The sequence below is a fragment of the Chaetura pelagica genome, unplaced genomic scaffold (genome assembly GCF_000747805.2).
Source record: "Chaetura pelagica isolate M959 unplaced genomic scaffold, ChaPel_1.0 scaffold309, whole genome shotgun sequence".
NCBI lineage: Eukaryota > Metazoa > Chordata > Aves > Apodiformes > Apodidae > Chaetura > Chaetura pelagica.
Genome location: NW_009954547.1, coordinates 463181 through 471172, shown reverse-complemented (window position 1 = coordinate 471172; position 7992 = coordinate 463181).

The window sequence follows — 7992 nt, the reverse complement described above, 5'->3', positions numbered from 1 at the left end:
GAAGCCACCAAAGCCTCGAAGCAGCCCCAAACTCAGTTTGTGTTTTCAGCGGCAGGGAGATGCTGAGCTGTCCTGCGCGGCTGAGGCTGCAGGAGCCCGGGACACACCTCCTGCCTGGCCGGGTCTCTCGCATGGCCACTCGCCAGCAGCATCTCTGCTTAGTGAGGTTATGTGGATGCAGTGCAAGGGTTTATCCTGGAAAACATCTCATCTGACCTCCAAGCGCTGCTTTTCAGTGTCCCAAACGCTGCCCACAGACCTGCAGCAGCAGCACAAGGCTCAGCACAAGGAGCTCTTTTAATAAGCCTCATTAGGTACCCTGAGCATCTTCAGGTGCTGGGCATGCTCTCGCTTCCCAGTGCCCTTGGCTTAACTGCAGAGGTCTGGAGGCAATGTCCTCATGCACTGGAGGGATCTGAGATGTGCCAGATGGTGGGTAACACCTCATGAGCAGTGCTGGGGGAGCAGGCACTCATCACAGAAAGCGGATCCTGATGTTGCAATCGGAGCACAGCACAGTCCTGGTTCCAGCAAGACACCAGCAGAAGATGTCCACAAACCTGCCTGGCAGATGGAGGCTGGGATGAGCTGGGAGCAGCTTGCTCAGCTGGCTCTGGCACAGCTGGGGTTGAGATTTGCCTTATGGTTTTGTTTGCTCCAAACCAATTCCAACCTTTAGTGTTTGGGTAGGTTTGGGTTGGGATTCCAGAAAGCCTCAGCAGCTCAGGCCATGCCTCTGTGGCTCAGCCAGGCATGGCACAGGGACCCTTGGTTTGCTCCCAAACCTCCTGCTGGGACCACGAGTGGCAGCATGGAGATGCCAGCCCAGGTCCCCAGAGCAGCAGGAGAACTTGTCTCGACAGCACCCTGCAAGTCCCTGGCTTGTTGAAGTGGTGGTGGGATTTAAGTGTCTGCTTCCTTGCCCTCTTTGGGAGTCCTGGCACATGGGCAGGTCTGTAGGGATGGAGGCAATTTCTTGAAGGAAGCAGGAGTGTGAGCACCTGCTCAAATTGATATGCCAACAGGACCAGCTGCCTGTGCCAGGTCATCCCACCCAGCGGAGGCCAGGGAGGACAGTCCTGCTCCCAGTAGTGGCAGGGTGAGACAGGACAGTCTCCTGAAGGCAGTGTGAGGACATGGGGTGTGCAGGTGTTTTGCAAGCGCAGCTGCTGCCATGCTGCTGAAGCCCCTCCTTGTGTCACCCTGCAAGGGCCAGCATGTCCCCACCCTCAGCCCCCCCAGGCAGCACTTGCTGGGGGCCAGAGCACCTGCAGTGGGGCTTCTGCTGCTTCTCCATGGCAATACTCTTCCAGCTCCAGGTACTGCTTGGGAAGGTCACCTCTCCACTCAGGCTCTGCCAATGGTGGGGCTGAGCTCCTGCTGGGGGTGAGCCTGGGTGGGTCACTTGGCATGACCGTGTCACACCCATAGGACTCAGCTGAAGGTCTTCATTCAACACTGTCCTGGAAATGAGCCTGGCTGGAAAGTGTGTAGGGGGCTTCTCAGCTCCAGCCACAGAGAGGGCTGGAGGGAGCAGGGCTCCCAGGGAAAGGGCTGGGGCAAAGGGGTGGGAAAAATGCACCAGGGAAAACGTGGGGAGAAGGAAGGCAGGAAAGGGACAGGGAAGTCAGAGGGAAAGGAGGGGAAAGAAGCTCATAGGAAAGCAGAGCGTGAAGGGGGAATAGAAGACTGGGGGGCTGGGGGGAAGAGACACACAGAGACACACAGAGTTTTGTAACAACTTAAATTCATTCCAGACAATGTCCAAGGAGCCCTGGCAGCACGGGTTGAAACAAACCCTGCCTTTGATTTTATGAGTTCATTATATGTTGTTTGGGACAGTGATTCACGCGTCTTGGCTGCTTCACATTTTCCCTTGTGTCACAAATGAAGAGGGGACCACGAGATGGATTCTTTGGGTGGAAAATATTCCCTCAATTGTTAGGTAGACGCCTCTGTGCCATGCAGAAGTCCCAGAAGAGTGGTCTTTTGGGCCATCCCAGCTCCCTGCACAGCACACACAACCTCTGCGCCTTGTGTCTCACTCCCTCTTAAAGGGAAAGCACTGGGACCCACCAGGCAGAAGGAGGTGCCTGGTGGTGGCCATACATGTTCTGCACCCATCCTTTGATGCAAAACACAGGACAGGCCAGAGGACAGCCACCTGGGAGAGCTCAGACTCGTCTGGGGAGGTGATGCAGCCAACAAGGATGGTCCTGTGGGAACAGTGTCCCAGGCTCCTGAGGGAGGGCGACCACAGCCCCAGGCTTGGGGTCCACACCACGGTCACCTCCATCCCTATCCCATGAGCATCACTGTGCTTAATGGCTGTTGCTGCCTGAAGGTGTGAGATGCTGGATGAGCTCCAGGGAAAATAATTCAGGAATGGGTTGGTGGCTTCCTAGACAATTTTAGTTGGATATCTTCACAGCTCTAATTTAGGCCCTGGTCAGAAAAATAACAAATCCTGCCTGAGCAGACACTGAAGTTTGCATTTGAGCTGATTGGAAAACACCAGTGACTTGGTTGGGTATTGTTACTATTTCTAGCTTCCTGTGTCATTTCAGGTTTTCCAGAGAAAGGAAGAAAAAAATGCACTGATTTTTAAAACATGTTGGTAGAGAAAATACAGACCTCAAAAAATGAACAGCAAAAGCTTTTTGCCCAGCATTTTCTAGTTTTGATTTATAATTTATCTTCCAAAGACAGACAAAGGTAAAATTTTCCTTTTGCACCAGAAAGCCATTTTTCAGCATGATCAGTTCTAGCCTGAACTCTGGGAAAAAACAGTGCTTCTAACCTGAACAGCCACCACCCAGCCTGCAGAGCTTCCTATGCTGGTGTATGTTAGGCTGACCAGCATGAAGGTGTCGTGAAGATCCACACACTTCACGGAGTGTGGTAGTTATTGCACAGATCTGTACTGGTTCCTAAGGAGAGCTGAGACCCACTTACATCTTGTGCCAGTACCAGGTGACCTTCATGTTGAGTCTCAGGTAGAAACACCTTGCAGAGGACAGTGGCCTCAAGGTGGGCATTGGCAGTCAGGGCAAGAAGCATCCAAGTGGGGCTGCTGGAAAGCTCATAGACCAGTAGCAGAGGAGTGATAGCCCAGTCCTGCAACCACAGAGATGTCCTGCAACCACAGAGGTGTCCTGCTCCAAAGGAGCCCCAAGAGACCCTACGCTCCCTTCTTCCTTCAGGCTTGGGCTAAGGCACTGCCAGTCCTGCAGGGAGTCTCTTCTGAGGATAAAGTGCTGGGATTGCAGGCCTCAGCACAAGCTTCACTTCAGGAAAATGAGGGGGTTTTGGGTTTGAATGTTGTTGTTTTTAAAGAGAATTCTTAGGAAAAACACTCGCTGAGACGGATCAGCTCATTTTAAAAGTTATCCTGGGGCAAAAGACAGAGGGTGTGGGCTGCGATACACACCCACATCTCTACAATAAGGAAGGCAACAGCACAAAGCAAAAACAATTGCATGAAAAGCTTTCCAACAACAAAGTTTGCAAACCCGCAGAGCTCAGGCTATTTCTTGTGGTCGGTGGGTAAGAGTTCCCAGATAATGGGGCCTGACAATGGAACAATGGGGGCCGAAAGACGAGCTCATGATTAGGAGTTATATAACAGCGGCTGGCATTTATTAATAACACTCGTGTTGTGCTTTATTTTCTTAGTTAGCACTTTTCAGGTTCAGAGCACTTTACAACCCCTGGCTATTCCGTATTTGATGCTTGGCATGAGGTGCCTAGGAGGAAACATTGGCCTGGAGCAGTAGGAACACCCTTCACTCCTGCTTCTGTTGTAGACCTTAGAGGGGAGAAGGAGAAACGTTACGTGATGGGCTTGCAGTGACTATTGGGGACCTCTTCTGTTCCCCACAGTCTCACAGGAGGTGTAAGACCACAAAGAAACACTGTCTGGGAACACAGTGTGTTCCTGGAATGAGTTATAGAACCTTAACATTTTCGAAGTGCTCCTTTTCCTGGAGAAGGAACAAAGCTGGGACTTTTGCTGGGATGCAGGAGTACAGTTGGGTGTGATCTCAAATGGGAACCAGCCCTGGAGGAGCAGCTCACAGCCAGCCTGCAGTGATGGCATCTGGGCCCAGCTTTGAGAGCAGGGGTGAAATGTCCCACTGGAACAAAGACAATCCTGACGGCTGCCTACCACAACTTTGGGATGTGCCAATTGAAGCAGTCACCCTGGCTCCTCTTGAAGGACCCACTCAGTGCAGTCTGAGCTAGGCTGGGCTTCCTTCCCCCAGCAGACACGAGCTCTTGACGCAGAGCAATAGTCATTCTGCCCGGCGCAGGGGATGAGCGGTCCAGTCTGAACAGGTTGTCTCCTTCTGGTCTTGGTAGGCTATTTATTGCTCCTCTGACTGTTGCTCGTGGTATGTGCTGACCGCTCAGCCTGCTCAGGAAAAACAAGAGAATTCCCGTCCAAGCGCCGGTGCCAAGCAGGCAGCGATGGTTTTCTTCTGAGCAGGCCTGGGAACCTCTCCTCAGCCCTGGGCAGCAGATGTCTCAAAAGCAGCTTAGACCTGGGAAAGTTGTAGCCCGGAACCAGGCGTTGGACTCACATGCCCAAATGGCTCATCAGATGGTCTGCTGGCTTGTCCAGAAGCTGAACTCACACAGATACGAGTGAAACCTGCCCATGTGTGTGCAGGTCCCACGGCTCTGCTCCCAACCAGGAGACATGGGAGAGCTGCAGATTTCCACTGTAGGACCCTCTGCAATGAGGAGGCAGGTTTAGCAGCTACAGCACAAGATGGGACCTTGTGCTCTTCTCCACTGGTTCTTGGAGTGCACGTGCTCCCACAGCAGTTCTGAGGCAGGGAAATCCACATGTCCAGCAGTTCCTTTTATAGGAAAGGCCTGGAGATGCTAAACAAAGCCAAGGGCAAAGAGCCACCCTAGGGATAACCCTGTGACAAGCACAGGGAGTCCTGGGGAGGTGCCCATGCAGTCTTGGCTGCAGTTCTCAGCTGCCTGAAAACACAGGGTTATGCTGCTGAAGTGCAATTCCCAGAGCATGTTGAGTAGTAGCCACGCTAATGCAACCTGTAAGGAGGAAATCTCACTCCTTGGTGTGATTTAAGTCATTCCCATGTCCAGACATGCCCATCTGTACAGAACATCTGTTCAGATAACAGCTACCACGGCCCTGCTTTTATTTCACCTAGTATCTCAGGCACTGGAAGCACCAGGAGCACTTTTTGCACTCATGATCCAACCTCCCAGCTGGGGAAAAACTGCACATACCACCAGCTAAGAGCCCCGGGTGGGGCGGGCTGCCTGCTGCTCTCCCACCGCCAGAACCGCTGCTCAGGGACTCCACCCCCTGCAGCCACCTGCCGGCTGGTGGCTTCTCATGTCTCCTTAGATAAAGGCGTTTGGGAAGATGTAGATGCTGGCACGGTAACCCTCCCCCCCACCCCCAGACTCATCACTGCACATCTTTCCAGCCCTTGGCTGGCTACCTGCCAAACGATGTGTGAGACAGAGACAGCAGGATGCCACTGCAGGGCATCCTCCGTGATGGAGCCCAGGGCACGAATACAGGTAGGACTGGCACCAGGTGTCACTGGTGGCACATGGGGAGGACAGAGTGGGCTGGGGCTGCTCTCAGGTCTTCAGCTGCGGCACGTATTGCAGATGGTGGTTTGTGAAAGAGTCAGCCCTGTGGATACTTCCCACCCCTGGATGGCTTCTTTCATGGCCCGGATGGATGACAACCAGGCTGGGAATACTTCACAGCTCCACAGCTGTACTATGTGATGCAGGTACCAACAGGGGGGAGTGTCCCTCGAGCCCCACCTCAGAACCTCTGGCCCTGATGATCTCTCATGACAGTGGTGAGGATGGGATCTAGCTGCCTGTGCCTGGCTCCAAGTGAGGCAGGATGAGGTGAGACTGGCTGGATAAGACAAGCAGCCAGAGGAGATGATGTGAGCCATTCAGACCTCTGAAATCAAGAGTTAACACGTCCTCTCTGTTGCTGAAGTAGAAACTGGGACACTCCCAGCTTCAAAAATGGTGGGCACGAAAGGTCAGATTTTAGTTCCATATCTCCAACCTCAAATCTATAGCTAGAAACATCTACCAGCACATTCCTTGCAGGCAGGAAAACAATTTTTTTATGAACCCTGAAATACTGCACAGAAAAGGCTTAATTACAAAGGATTTTCTTTGGGGAAGGAAAACATACTGACCCAGGTGGCAAAGGATCACATTGACCAACCAGCCTGAAATGACTTTGTTTTTCCTTTTTTTGCCTTGCATCACTGCAACCACCTCACACCCATCATCTGAATGTACATAGTCTGGGGGCTAAAATTAGATCACAAGTCTCTGGTGCTGATTGAGGGAAACCTCTGGAATGCACCACCATTACTTTTTTTCCTACAGTTTAATTGGATGGGAAATGGTACAGATAGATAAATAATAGTTTCAAGGCAAGTTTGGCTTCAAAAGGTTTCCTGCCAATAGCAAATCCAGTTCCTGGAGCTGTTCCTTTCCAGCATGGCTCTCCACACCCATCTTCCATGTCTTCTCACCTCCAGACTAGGTGCATTTAACAGTATGGCCCTGGCTTAATGTCATCTGGCTCCCAAGTTAGTCTCTCTAGATCCTAGAGACAACTATTCAATGGCCTGTCTTGTATTTCTTGCTTTCCTCTGCCTGCTTTGAGGTTTTAACCTTTTGGAAGCTGGTGGGTTTTTCTGACTTGTCCTTCTGAGCATGGCCTGCACCTTGGAGATTGAATCAAAAAGCTTTTAAGGGAGAATGGTCTCCATGTTCTCTGAAGCTGTCCGTGGCATTGGGATATCCTGGCTTTGCTCCATTGGCTCTCAGGGCACAGCAGAGCCTGCGTCCCCCCTTGGGAGCTCAGTGGCACAGCAAGAAGAAAGAAGAACAGTAGCGATGATTGGAGCTGCAATTCTGCAGGGCTCGTTAGCAGAAATTACTGCCATATTTACCCGTGCACTCCTCTAGGCCCAGGATTAAGTTCTCACATCCCACGCCCAGAGCACACAAACAAGTGCTCTTATTCTCTTGCACATCCACAGAGACATCTCTCATCCCCAGCACAAAGTGGTGGAAGTTTGCAGATGGCCTTTCTTCGGCAGTAGATGTGCCACAGAGTGTTTGCCAGCACTTTTTGATGGAAAATATTGTCAAAATGTGTCATTTTCTTGAAGAACTGAGGGAAAAACCTGACTGAAATTTCACTGTTCCTTTGACTTCTGGCTTGCTACAGAGTTGGTCAAATGTTTCTAAATTCAGCCATGCTTCAAAATTTTTGACCAAAAAACACAAAGATTTTTTAAGAAAAACATTTCTCAATTTTTCCCTTCTGGTTTGGCCATGTGTCCTACTCACTGAGAGGAGACTCCAGTTGGTTTTTCTGACTAGAACCACACTTTAAAGAGCGTAGCCATTCCCCCAATTGGGGCTGATAAATCTCGCAGGCATAGATGAAGATAAATCACATTTTCAGCCCAGAGTACAAATTCTCAGGGTTGAAACATTTGTGTGGTATTTGTTAAGCAATTTGAAGGCTTATTGAAGTAACTGAGCTGGACAACAGGGCTGGACCTGGACCAGGACAACAACTGTGCACAGACATTCAGAGCACAGGCATCAGAGATGGAGGGGCCCGGATGAATCCCACTTCACTCAGAACATTCATGGAGGATATCTCCTTTCTTCTATGCATCTTTGGTTGTGCTTCTTCCACCAGTCCCTTGGGGAGGATGGAGGGCTGCTTAGTCAGTCCCCATGGGAAATCTTTCTATTCAAAGCAGGCTGAAGCTCCTCACGGAGAACAAATTCACTTCAGTCCAGAGAAAAAGACGGGCCCTGGGACTTCTTGAGCCTGTTTGCTGGCCAGCGTGTGCCGCTGGAAAAGGCAACTCCAGCAATGCTGGGGTGACCCAACAGGACCCGGGGCGCTGCCCGGGGAACGCGCGGCCGCGGGGCAGC